This window comes from Corvus moneduloides, chromosome 2 (assembly GCF_009650955.1).
Source record: "Corvus moneduloides isolate bCorMon1 chromosome 2, bCorMon1.pri, whole genome shotgun sequence".
Taxonomy (NCBI): domain Eukaryota; kingdom Metazoa; phylum Chordata; class Aves; order Passeriformes; family Corvidae; genus Corvus; species Corvus moneduloides.
In genome coordinates, this window is record NC_045477.1 from 115704647 (window position 1) to 115718944 (window position 14298).

A 14298-nucleotide genomic window follows, 5' to 3' on the forward strand; every position below is an offset into this window, starting at 1 on the left:
AGGAGACACAGCAGAGGGGATGAAAAAAACAGTGAGTGTGTTAGGTGAAGAGAAAACCTACACCTTTCCATGTGATGAGATTATTTTTGCCCCAGTTTCAGACCCCTTTGTGAGACAAGTGTCCATGTCTGCAAATGCTCCCTGGAAAGTAAGTGGTGACAAGTTTGAGTCTAGCCAGCAAAAACTTCCACCCAGGCTCTCTCAAAATTAAGCAGGTTTTGTTTTGCTTACAAGTGTTAGGCCCCAGGAATGGAGGGGCTCACCCTCCCAGCTGGGGTGCAGGCTGGTCCTGCCACCCTCAGTGATGGCCTGATCCTGTGACAGCTCATCTTCCTGTGACCCAATGACATTCATTTCTTTAATTAGAAGCCAAAATTCTGTGTGGAAAAGGAAGGAGTTAATAAATAGTTGCTTAATATCCCAGCAGAAGGATGGGATTGAGTCAAACATGCCATAAAATCCAGAAGTGCACCAGCTTGGCCACCAGAAAAGAGTGAAGGCCAGGGGCAAGCGGCCTTTGGCAGCTACTGGGAGTGAATTCATCAGGCACATAGCACAAGCAGGAAGCCTCCATGCCTGTTGTAAACCTACCCAGATCTTTCAGAATGGTGCTAAAAATGTAGTTGGCTTGCAAGTAGAAACTATTGGTCAAGAAGTACCCTAAACCCACACTGATTTCACAAGAAATGCTACAGCGTTCAGATGGTCTTTTAATCCTTGCTAGACGTAGGAGCTCTCCTTCCTGTGGCTCAAATAGAAGCAAAGCTTTCGATTGGTTAGCCATAACCCTGTCACTGAGATATGATCTGCTGCTGGGGTAATGACATCAGCAGAGGAAGAAAGTGAGACTCCAGCAGCAGGGTCATGGAGCTCTGGCCAAGCCTCCATCAGGGTTGGACTGGGTGGGCACAAGTGTGTGTTCACAGAGCCCTGGCCAATTCAGAAAAAAACACCTATGAGCAACATGAGCACATGCAGGAAGGCTTAGGGCACCTCTGCACAGAGATCTGAGACCTGCCAGCCAGTCCAGACCGGCAATTCACAGAACTCTTTGGAAAAAAAAAAAAATAGAAAAGTGCAAAAAAAAAATCCCTCCTGTGCCCCAAAACTGGTCCCAGATGAGTCTGCTTTTCAGAGGAAACACCTTACATTGTATCACCAAGGAAGCAGCCCTCGCTGCTGCACAAACAGAAGGCAATCCTTCCAGATTTAATGCAGCAGCCACATGCAATGACACACACAGTTCATCACAGAGGCAGGTAGCAGGGCCCTTCGCTCTCATTCATATGAATATAATGCCTACAGCAATGCAGCGCATCAACATTTTTAGAGCCAACAGTTCGACTTTCATTGCCCCGTTATTTTTAATAGTTTTAATCTGTGTTTTTAGCATTCTGCTTCTCTTTTTTACTTCCAAACAAGACAAAAAGTATGCAGCAGCTAATACCTCTGTTTTTAATGGCTTGAAAAACAATGAAGGAACATTAAGCAGTTCCCGAGCCTTCCGGAGCACTGGTATTTTTAAAGATGAGATTGATCAAAGAGGCTGTGAACTGTAATGGAGATGGATTGGCTCAGCACTGTAATGCCAGCATGGAGGCTGCTTCAGCGTGGATCCCAGCCTTTTCCTTTCATCTGCTTAGTGCTCCAGCGGCCAAAACTTCTTTGCTGAAACACGACTAAGCCAAGTACAAAAAATCCCACGTTTCTTCTAAAAGTTCAGGGACAGTGAATTAATTAATTAATTAATGCACCAGTTCATTGGTTTTACCACTGCTCCACCGCAAGCAGGGAAGAGAAAAGTCCTCTCCCCGAGGCTTCTCTCATGTGTCTGAGGTATCCCAGCCTGAGACCACGCCAGACCTGCATTGCAATGCAGCAGCTCAGCAGCACGTGAGGAAGGAGGAGAGGAGAGGGAGAGGGAGAGGGAGAGGGAGAGGGAGAGGGAGAGGGAGAGGAGATTTTAGTCCATTTATTGCGACCTGAAGCACACCCCTGCTTCTGCTGTGAACCTGCCTGGTGTCCCAAGAGGGTCTTGGGTCGCCTGTGCTGTGGGGATGGCAAGCACCCCCATGGGAAGCAGCACAGCTCCTGAGCACACCTTGGCACTGATGTGAGGAGAGGCCAGTGAGGAATCTGCCTTGCCACCAGCACTGGGAAACACTTCACACCTTGCTGCTGCTGCTGCTGCTGCCTCCTCCTCAGCTGTGCACACAGAGGATTGTGGAGGAATGCCTTGGCTCTTTCTGGCTGATTGCTGAAAGGAGCACACGTATCCTAAAGGGTCTGGGTTTGTTTTCCTTTCTTTTTTTTCTTTTTTTTTGGGGGGGGGAGGGGGTGGGAGGAAGAGCAGAGGGGGATGGCAAAGGGACCCACCAGTTTTATAGCAGCCTGTCAACCCAACGGTGCAGGTGAACCTGATCTCAGACACCCTATATTTGCCAGAACCAAAGGCATGAGTCCTGTGTGTTAAATAAGGTGAAAGCCACCCATTCCTTCTTTCCAAGCAGTACCAGGACTTTGACAGGGACAATTGTTTTGGCAGGTAACCCAGCTCTGCATCCGCTGCCTCTTTAAAACCCACTCTGCTCTATTTCCCTGTGGCAGTGCTGTTGCTTTCTCCTCCTTGGGTAAATCTGGATGAGCTGTGTGGTGCAGAGCAGGATAACGAGGTGCGGAACAGCAACTGGCAGTAAGATCTTATTTTGGTGGGAGAGTAAGGAGCAGCAGCAGCTCATGATACACACATCACCCTGCATGCAGTGGCACATTTTTTCTGTAGCAGGAGACTGGATCTGAGAGTTTGAAAAGCCAGGCAGGAGGCCCAGAGATGGGCTGAGACATTGGGGGCAGCCATCAGCCCTCACACAGCTGCTGGCAGCCCTGAAGCAGCTCTGAACCATATCAACACCAAGCCCTGATGCCCGAGGGTTTCTCCACCCACCAAGGAGGGCACTCTGGGAAACTGCTCTCCAGATCTTCCCCACTGGCAGAGTATCCACACCAAAGCAGAGCTGCAAAGCCTCCACAGTCCATCCCCTGGAAATATGGTGCTGCTTCCCCATATCTCCCAAGTCTGTAAACCTTGTCAGGGGACAGCCTTTACTCCCTAGATTTAAGGCAATGTAGTGACTATAAATATCGTGCTTTGAATAAAAGAGTTGTGAATACTAGATGAGTCCATCTATTGTTAAATGTCATATTTAAATGTTTTAACACTTGGAGTCCCAGCTGCTGCACCAGCAGGTGAGACCACACAGCTGCCCCCAGCCATTTCATTGTCAGTGTTGCTCGGGCGGGACGAGGAGGCCACAGAGGGAGGTGGTGGTGCTTTAAAGTTTTGCCAGCACAGCCATGTCACACACAAACGTGAAGAAAACACTTTCCTGGCTCAGCATGACGCTAGCAGGTTATTCAGACAGGTCCACACCCTTCTGACAGACCAAACCTTGCACCAGCAGAGCCCTGGCTGGCCTGAGGTCTCATCACACTGATGCTCACTCTTCACCAATGCCCACTAATTATGTCAGTGGTGATGGGGAGGTTGTAGCCGTCTGCCTAATTAAGCCACAGTGGAGAACTCATCAGCTACTCTGCTCCTGCTCCTTTGCTTTGCATTAGTACCTTGTTATCACAATGGTAGCGCTTTATTCCTGCCATTGTTTTTTCTCATGTCAGAGGGTAGTGATTTATTTATTTTATTTGTGCTCTGTTTTTACAATTCCTGCTTTTTTCCTACCTGACTGCTTCCACACTTCTGAGTGTGGAAGGCAAGATTTAACGCACCTGGAACATCACAATTAGCCCCATCATGCTAATAACTTAAAGGAAACAAACAGTAGAAATGGTGGCACTTTGGAAATTCCCCTGTGCTGCAGGAAGAAGGCCTGCTGGTCAGGGCACATTGATTTTTTTCTGAATCCATCCATGCAGGATTCAAGGACAGGACAAAACACTATTAAGTCAGCAAGCAGAATGCAGTAAATAATGAGGGAGCTGGAGAGGGCTGAGGCTGTGTGCTGACTGAGCCCAGATATAAATTGTGGTGAGCAATGCACCTCAGCATCACCGCAACACTGTCTCTGGAGCACCAGGGAAACCCAGATGGGGAACAGGAGCTGGAAAAGCCACTTGGCACTCCAGAAGCTTTGCTTGTTGTTTGTTGTGGAGGTAGAAAGAAACTCTTTCCCCCATCCACAGGATTCCTTGCTGCTCTGGAAACCTGTGTGGATAAATACCATCTCTTCTGCTGGAGTGCAGTATGTCTGAGCCAGATGAAGGCTTTAGCACTGGGGAAGTTTTGCTCAAGAAGTGGGGATTCTAGCAGGTACAGCTGTGTCAAAGCACCCTGCCATCATCACATTGCTGCTGTGCCTCCACTGGTGAAGCGCTTTTCCCCATGTGGAGATGCTCTCTGGCCTAAGGCTTGTTTGTGAAGTAAGGAGAGGGGAGAGTCCAAGAGATAAAAGCTTTCCACAGAGCAGCAGGAGGGAGAAGGCAACCCATTAGCTTTTCCACTTCTTTGTTTGCCTTTGTCATCTCCAACCCTCGGTGTATTTCAGCACATCAGCTTCCCTCAGAGTTCAGGGGAACTAATCAAGAACGTAAAAAGCTTTGTGCAATCGAGTATTTGCAGGGCCGGGCCCTGGCTAAGTGATGTCGGGAAAACAGAAGAGATGAGATCTCTGCTTGAAGACTCAGCCCTGGTCTGACGACACCCTGCTTCTCATACTTTGGCCCTTACACAGCTGCAACACTGCCAACCCTTCAGGAGGGTGATTCAGAGCATCCCTGCAGAGAACCGAGCACTGCTTGTGACTCATGGTTGTCAATTCTTGTGATTTAATCACCAGTCTTATGCTTCACTGTGGTTTTCCTTCCAAAAGTAATGATGGGCAGCAAGAAATCAGCTTTGCTTCGCCGGAAGAGAATTCTGTCTTGCCATCCCTGTTACAAAGAAAAACCTAAAAGAGCTGAATTCCTCTGGGCCAGAAACCTGTGAACTGGTGATCACAGAAAGCATCTTTCCAAAAAGTCTCATGATTTGTTAACTGATTTTACAGCTTGGGATGCTGATATATGACCCTTGGGCCCTGGGATGGACTGACGACATTGAAAGAATATAGTGTCTAATACATTTGAAAGAAAGCTCTGCTTACTCACATTGGAAACATAAAAAGGAGTGAGTCTGGAAGTAAATCAGAAAAAATATTATCTCAATTTACGTTAGCTCTGTAAAACAGTGGTGCTCACTGGCCTAGATAGGCAAAGGGCTCTTCAGTGATACCACTGACGCTACACCAGTGCCAGCGTGACAAGGCAGCCTGAGATGAGCTTTTCCTCTGAAGGGAGGAAACTGCAACTTCTTCTGCCTTGAAGTCATCTTGGTTCAATTTTTGGTCCTCCCTTTCCTCCCACTTTTATGCTCTTCAGTGCCCTTGGCAACACATGCAGCCTCTCTGCTGGGGTTATTGTCAGCACAGGACCTGGTGGAGAGGGGAGGTTTGACTGAATGTGACCTCCTCCGAGCCCCAGAGCACGTGTGACAGCCATTCACCCTCCAGCCTGCCCTGCCTCTGCCCCCTTTAGGCTGGCCCAGGGAGGGTGGCTGGTCTTTTGGCTGGCAGGGAGCACGGCAGGCTCCCGTGGACTTGCACCCAGGGCCCCTCTTCCTCCTTGCAGTGGGACACTGCTGACACTGGTGACAGATGCCCTCACCCCAACATTGTCTTGGGATCTTTTAAGCTGCTTTCCTCCCTTGGTGGAGACAGAGAAAGGCAGGGGCCAGCAGATGCCATTTGGCTTTGGTCCATTGCTGATAGAGGACAAGAAACCACCCTCTCCTGTGACAGTGACTTCTTGAGTCAGTCCTACGAGTGTTGCCAAGCCATGCCCAGTATTTTCACTTCGTTTCATATCAGGGAATTCTCTCTAAATCTTTCTGCTTAAAGCTTGGCATGTTCGCAATCTGGTCATTAGCTCAGTGCTTCTCATGAGGCACAACAGAGACACCCCACAAGCCCTATACTTTGAAAATTAAGTTATGGAGGTCAAATCCCAGCACATCTGCTAGTGTACTGCAGCCAAGTTTATTTTTTGTTTAATCTATAATATTTGAAGTGTAAAAGAAGGGCAGCAGCATGCAAAAAATAAATCCCAAAAGAGCAGAATCATGTATGCCATAAAGTGGCCGTGACAGGCCTTGAGAGGGCAGCTTCAGGTGTGTTAAAGTGGAGGTGTGGGACTTCTCATCCACATCTCATCTCCCACACTGGTCTTACACTGTCAGGAAGGACTGTTACAAGTCACCACTGAGGTCTTCTCCTGCGATGCCAATGGCTACAAGCCGTTACCTCTCCAGGAAAAGGTGAAGAGTTAGGTGACAGGTCATGGGGCTGCCACTTCACCCATGGAGGGAGGTGGATCACCAGGCTTAAAGAAGAGCCAGTCCTGGACTTCGGGGCTGGGAATATCCCCATTTCACAGGAAGCTGTGGAAATGGTCCCTCTTATCTCAGCCTTACTGTCACCTCTTCCAGATGCTACTGCTTGAGTCTTCTGCACATCAGTGTTTCCAACAGCCTTCACTCCCTTCCTAATCTCCAGTCCTTGCTTCTCAAGCATTTCTGAGCAAGAAAGGTCAGTTCCTACCCTGTGGACTGCAGCAATGTGACAGCAAACATTTGGACTCAGAGGAAGTTATTTGTTGGCCCATTCAAACACCAAACCCAGGTGAGCTGCAGCTGGGCTCTCTCAGTGAAAACCCGCAGTGGCACTGAGGGAAGCCCTGGCACTTGCAAAATCATCTTGAAGAGGAGCACGTGGCCCCCTTCTCCCTATGTACCAGACCAGGAACATTTTCTGGACCAGGAAATTTCCCTACCAAACAACCAGGGCTGTATTTTTCCAGGCATCTGTTGCAATGCTGTTATCCTCTTGTGCATTTTAGCCATCTCTGCTTGCACAGGCCACACTTTTCCTCAGTGCTGGCTTGTGATAGTAGCCTTTTTTCATTTAATTCTCAGAAATGCAAATGATTGCCAAAACCCTTCTGGTTTATGATTTTTAGGGGCATAGTGATTAAATTGCATTTGGAAAAAGTAAGGTGACAATTCTCATCACCCAATGATTTTCTTCTCTAGTGAAAGGGGCATGTAGTGGGACTATCACCAAGAAAAGGATAGGATTAAGGATCTTCTTCCTTATCCAATTAGAAATCCCTCTACAAAACAGAGCAAGTAGGAAACCTGAGGAAGTCTAGAGTGGTGGCTTGACCCTGGCTAGATGCCAGGTGCCCAAAGCTGCTCTGTCATTCCACTCCTCAACTGAAAAATCTGAGAAGTCCCTAAGGGGTTTACCAGCTTTTTGAGGGTCTAGGTTACATCTGAATGCCTCCAAGCAAGAGAGTCAGGACCATTTCCTAATGGATTTGAGCAGATCTGGGTCTGAACTGGGAAACCAGAGTCAAGCTGTTTTCTTAATCACAGCTGGGTCTGTAACTCTCCTCAAGACCTCAAAACCTTTTTCCTCTTTCCTTGCTGAGAAAGAGGAAATGAAAGGTTTGAGACATCAATATTTTCAGGCCCAAAATAATCCCATTCTGTTCCCTGCTTGGCTCCAAGACCTGGCTGTGAGATGGAGAGCACTGCACCTTCAAAACAGCCCCTGGTTTTGGATGCTGCATGGGATGTGTGCATGGAAGGTGCTCACTATGCATCTCCTGTCCCACAGTGCACATTTCCAAGTAAGTCCCACAGAATGCCAGCCCCCCACTCTTCAGCCACCCTTTTCCTGGAACTCACCAACATGGGCCTGTGCACAGAAAGTCATTGCTGACTTTGTCCTGCTTGGAGGCTCAATCCCTTAATCTCTGCCCCTCGTTTATCCCAGGCAGGGGGAGTCCTGCCCAGGTTAAATACCTCCTTGCAGAGGTGTTTCAGCTGGCAGTGAAACATCTCCATGTCCCTGTTCTCTTGTTGGGGAGGCAAAGCTCTCCTGCACTGGGAGAAGGCCTGTGGTGTATCACGGTTCTACATCCCAGCTCAGCCACATTACAGGAGCTCTCTCCATCCCAAGATACGCCCAGCAGCATCCTCCTGCTGTGCTTGCCTCACTCCTGTGATTGAGAGCCCTGACCTCCAGCCTCATCCGTTTGCATCCCTTCCTGTCCCCCCATCCCAGCCAGCTGCCCTTGGCATCTCTCTGGGAACCTCCACCTCAGCAAAGACAGCTGGTGTTCCCACCCAGAGAGCAGCAGAAAATGGGGAAATAAACTGAGCTCAACCTAAACCTCTCTGTGGGAGTATGAAGGCACCAGAGGGGCTCTCCCAGCACAGATCCACAGTGCCACAAACTTGCACACTAAGCAGCCCAGGGCACTTTGTGTCTCCAGTGCAGCCCTCTTGCTCTGCTCCCGCTGGAGCCCTACTTGGGGGAGAAGCCCTCAGCCTGGCTGCTAATGCTGCTGCACATGCATTTTGGGTTTTTTGAGCTGTTGCTCACAAACGAAAGTGTTCAGATGAAAAATAAACCTCTTAAAAATCCCAGCCTATTCACTCCTGGCAGTCTGGTATTCCTTCAAACTGTCAGACTTAGCAGATTGTTTACTGGAAACGGTTCAATTGGCAGGACCTTCTGCTGTGCAGATGAAATTTTAAAATCCTGTTTCTTGTTGCGCTCAAAGTCTCTCTTTCCACTACACGGCTTCGCAGAATTATTATTCACTTGTTTCCCATTGAATCGAAAAATACCCTCTCTCTTTCATTTCTGTGGTAAAAATGTGCGGGGGATATTAGCCCTCATGCTTCAGGACACAAGCCAAGAGCTAAGTGCTTGGGCTGCAGAGAAAAGTTTCCCCAAGGGACATAGTAATGCAGAATGGTCAATTATCCCCGAAGAGTCCCAGCTGGCTGAGATGGGAGTCACGCTGTTCTGCCAGACACACAAGTGGTGCACAGCATGGCACTCTCTGCGGACCACCCAAGGGTCTCCTCATCCAGGGGAATCTTGTTCTGATAAAGAGAAGCTCCCGCACTAATCTTGCCAATTTTCGTATTTCCCTTTCTGTGCACAAGTACAGCAAGAGAAAGAGCTGTAACCTGCTTTGCCAGCATCCTGGTACTGCCTTCACAGCATGCCCTGTGAACAGCTAAACCTGTGGGGCCAGGACCTCCTGCTTTGGGTGAAATGTTCTGCTACCTTTTCCCTCTGCTTAGATCAATGCCTGCCAGTCGCCAGCAGGAAAGACTACTTCAGTCAACTTTATAAACTTTGTTGGGGCTTAAGGCAGAAGAACCTGCCACGAATCAGGCATATTCTCTGTCCCACTACCCCATGGCCCATGTTTGGAGTTATGTCCCAAATCCTACCGTTTCTCCTTTGTACCTTTGGCTGCCTTGTCCTCTAAGGAAAATGCTAAAAGCACCTGCGTGCTCCCCTGCTGTAGGGGTGCCTCCACTGGATGCTTGTTAGATGGTTCAGGGCTGCATACACCTTCTGGGGAGGATATCTTCCTCTTGGGCCTCATATCCAACACTGCTTCCACCAGGCAATGTTGGTGCTCAGCAAGGCTGGAGTTGTGGGAGACTCTGACCCTAAGCAATGCATGGTGGGGTAGCAGTTCTGACCCAAAAGACACTACTCTGGTGCCTCTGCCTTGATATGCCTCTTCTAAGGGCACCAGGACCTTTAGGAAGGTCCCAAAGCTGTCTGCTCCTCCGCTCAGTTTCTTCCACTCATCCCTGGATCTCAGCCATGGGATTGCTTCTTCAGCCATCCCCAAGGACACTGCACACAGCATTCCCTGCCAAGTAGGAGCTGGTGTAGGATTTCCATCAACACCCATATCTCACTAACCTGAAAGTTGCCTTCTCCTCTGCAGGTGTTACAACCCACCCCCAAAGGTGAGAGTAACCCAGGTTCTTGTTAGTAGATCCCTTGGACAGATCAGAGTGAGACAACACTGAATGATTGTTGTTTGTAAATGAATACACATTTATAATTAGGGTTTCTTTTGGAAGAGCTTGGTTGCAAAGGACACCAGGTATGTGGCCATTTTGGTTATTATTATCTATAGTAATATAGCAATATAAAAGCACAAAAGTAACACTTAAGAAAATTTATAATAGAAAGAAAGAAATGATAAGAGTATAAAGGTATCGCTCCCCGTGGATCCTGCAACAAGACTTGACTGTTAAAATTTTGATGTCCATTGGTCGAAGTGATTATGGCAGTCCTGATCCATCAAAGGTAGGGAAAACCCCCAAAACACAAAATTCAATGGGTTAATATCTGCTCAGGTTAAGGTGGGAACACCCAGGTACCTCCCCTGGTGAGGGGGAGCTTTCAGTCCTCTAGTGGAAGGCCTCAAAAATGAGTCTGGGGATGCTGGGGGGGGGCTTTGATGATTTATGACAACTTTTAAGATATCTCTCATGTCATGACAGCTGCCGCTCATGTCGGCATAGCTGACCCAGTTATGCCCCATCAGAAGGGATGAACACCCTCAAGATCTTTCCCAGAGGAAGTTTTACAGCTGAGAGAGTTGTAGGGGAGGACAACTGTCATGACAAAAAGCACCATCCTACCTCACAGGATCTGCCTCTTACCTGGCTCAAAGCCTGGCTTGTAGCCCTCAGTGGTGGGTGCTTACCTCCTCTGTCTTATGGGGACCAGAGGCTTCACCACCACACACCCAAAAACTCACTCCCTGCCCCTCAGGGCAAACCCAGCCTCAGCAAAGCACCCACTGCCTTCACAAATGTCCCTTGGTTGAGTCATCAACGATTGGCATTCCAGTCTCTCACAGCAGGTGTCAAAACAAGTTGTTCTAGTAAAGTTTCTGACGAAATCAATGAAATTACCTCCAGACATGGGCCTCAGGTGCCATTCCCAGCCACATTTCTATGTCCCATAAGCACTCTGTCAGTAGGTGGAGCAACTTCCTTTATCCTCACCTGCTCACCACTCACCCAACCAGAGATCCTGTTCCCCCTGCTTACACCTGCATTTCATAACTGAATGGATTGCACCCTGCAGCCTTAACCTCACTGTGGTGAGCCTTTGTGGGCACCTGTGATCCCTGTACACTCCATGATTCATGCTGCTGTTGTCCCAGCCTTATGGGAACCCTGTCCCAAAGCTGGCCTTTCAGTCTGGTGAACACTTTCTCATGTTAATAAAACAAAAGAACAGCAGCACAAACATGCAGAATCAAAAGGGAAAAACCACACAAATCTCAATTTGCACATACAGCCCCGAGTCTCTAATTTTGCTTCTCCCTCCTGTCACATTCCTTCTCCCAGTGCTTCCCCCCAGGGGACACAGGTTCAGTGAGTGAGCATTTGGTGGGCATGGAAAATAACATGGGGACCAAGAAGCATAAAACACCAAGTTTTGCAACTTCCAGCATCTGCACACTGATGGGACAGAGCTGGGGAGCTTGGATGTGTCCCACTGAACCAGTGACGTGGATGGAGTTGAAATAGCGCGTGGCAGTTCATTTCTCACGCTGCAGAGCAGAAGGCAATCCTCTCTGCCATGGGAGACAGATAAAAACGGATTGGGAGGGCATCACTAGCAAAGCTGCCTGCTGCCAGGGAGAGACATGGAGCAGGGGGCCCTGGGACCCACCTGCTCTGTGCTGGAGGAGGGCTGGGCTTGCTCCCAGAGGGGCTCACCGGAAGCGTGCAGGCACGCCTCTTATTCTTGCTAAATTAGCACAGATTTCTTTTAGCTGTGCATTCAAGTGGAAGTGCTCTGTTAGCCAACAATTTGTAAATCTTCTGAATAAGTAAATCACCTAAACATAGGTGGTTTTTATTTTAGCTCCTACACAAAAGCTCCCCACTGACTTGTGCCTTGTTCCCCTCGTTCCCCATTCAGGCTTTCCTGAACACCTCTGGGGCAGAAAAGGAGCGCTGGCACTGGGTCCTTACCCCCGTCTCTCTGTGGATGCCAGTGGGAGGGACACACTCAGCCTGCAGCACAGCCATGTGCTGCATTTACAACAAACTCAGCATCTCCTCTCTCTCAGCAAATCGAGCCGTTTGGCAACGATATTCCCCAATCATCGCAATGCTGGTGTCACGATCTGAGAGATGTAGCTGTGTCTAGAGATCACTGCCACGGGCTTTTTCCTTAGCAGCTTAGGTGGTCCTGCCCCCCTCCTGCCCCTCCGTGCCGGCGGGGTGAGCTGGGCTCGGGTGTCACGCATGATGTACATCACAACTGCCTGTAGGATAGCTGTCTTGCTCTGAAATAACAGCTGATTCCCGGCTAATAGATTCAGTAATCTGACACCCGGGCTGTAATAATTGTATCTGAACAAGGCAGGCTCCAGCCTCTGCCAGCCTTATTAGAATGAGTGATTGTTTCCATCAGGGATGTAGCTCTGGTGCATTCACCTTTCCCGGGCTCTGAAATACAAATTGAGCTTCTGACCTTGGCAGATACGACAGCTGACCTGTTTCCTCCTTTTTAAATAAGGAGAAAACAGGCTTTGGAGAGAAAGTGCTTGCTTTCTGCAGGCCTCCTTCTGCCAAGCTCCTCACTATCATGAGATCTTAGTTAAATATTTGGCTTACTGTTATTAGCCAGGATGACGGGCTGCCTAAACCACTGAGCTTTCTGTGAGACGCAGAGGCACAATCCTCTCTTCCTGCTGGGTTTGGGTTTATTCCTAATTTCTCTGCTCCCCAGCATGGCATGGCTGTCCCCCTTTTCTCTGTGACTGTGCAGACAAGCCATCCCAGCAGCTGTGATCCAGGGGTGTTTGTAACCGGGGAATTGCAGCAGGAACAGGGCTCAAAGCTGCACCACTGCTGAGCTGCGGCCAGGACACCCCTTCCCTGCTCCGGGTCTCAGGCAGCACCCAGGGGCTCTCCCGGGGTTGGGGGCAGTGAGACCTGCTGGTGGGGCACTGGGGCTGATGGGTTTGCAGCAGCACCCAGGCTTGCCCTGCCTGGAGAAGGAAAAGCTGCCAGCTGCACTCGCAGCAACAGCATGGGAAATGCAGGACCAGGGAGGGGATGACTCCCAGCAGACTTTTCCCTGGGAGCCGCAGCGCCATCCACCGAAATAAAACCACCTCCTGCCCTCAGCCAGGAGCCCTCCTGCTGCCTCCTTTAGTCAGCAAGTCAACAGGCCTCTGCTGCTGATCCTAAATTTCCCCGGTGATGTGCCATGCAAGGCGCGTTTTCCAATGGGCTGCAAGCGCACGCTGTGCTGTAAATACAGCTGGGAGGGAGATTTAGCCATGGTCCCCCCTCTCTCCCTCATATTGCTTTTCCTGAGGTTAAATGTCAAACGTGTCTAAAATATCACTCAGGTCTGCAACCCGTGTGCACTTCAGGAGGGGCCCAGCCAGGCTCCCCGAAGGGCTTTGTCCTGATTTATGGAGGTGTGTGCCACAGAGCTGTAAATCGGGGCACGCATCAGATAACGTCATGGGAGAGCTGCGTGCCTCTTATCAGAGCTGGGACGATAACACGGGAAGGGGTAGGAGCAGGGACAGCCCCAGGGCGTGCAGCTTGCTTTTCTTCCTCCATCAAAGATGGTAAAAAAAAAAAGCTGTCCCGCCTTGGTGGCTGCGCAGAAAATTGTGCCTCAGCTCATCAGTGGAGGCACTGGTCGTGTCCTGGGAGATTCCTGGCGTTTCACTCTTCTGCTTGTCCCTAAGTGAAGAGGAGGGCTGGCTTATGGACCTCAGGCAAGTCCTGTAGGTCCGGTGGTTCGGCACAAAAGACGGAGCCAGGCAGGGCTTTGGAGTGGCGGGAAGGAGATTTATGTCTTTTACTGTCCGTCTGCAAAGCAAAACAAAAATAGCTGAAACACCGGTTTTCTGCTTTATCGGCTCTGTGAATAAGCATATAAATTTCTATGACATTTCTGGAGGCTTGCTGAAGGGGAAAAAAAATTCATCCCTTAGGACCTGGCCAGCAGCAGTGGCAGCATATGGTCTGCTGAAATCAGTGGCTGAGCGCGCTCTGTGTGTGTTAGCATTAAAAAGGTGACTTTGCGAGTAATTTCAGAAGCAAGGAGGGGTTTTCTCTCTTTTCTTTTTTTTTTTTTTTTTTTCCCCTTTTTTTAATCCTGTCTAAGCTGATGCAGCTGTCACAGCCAATAACTCTCGAATAAGGGAGCTGGCTTGCGTTTTCTTGATTGGGAAGCACGAAGGGGTGCAGGCTTTTGGCCGCCTTGTGGAAGAAGGTTCGGCCTCTTCCTGAGAGGCACAGGGGAGAAAGGCAAAGTACCCGGTACAGGCAAAGAGAGGAGTCAGGGATGTTTTATTTTTCCCAGC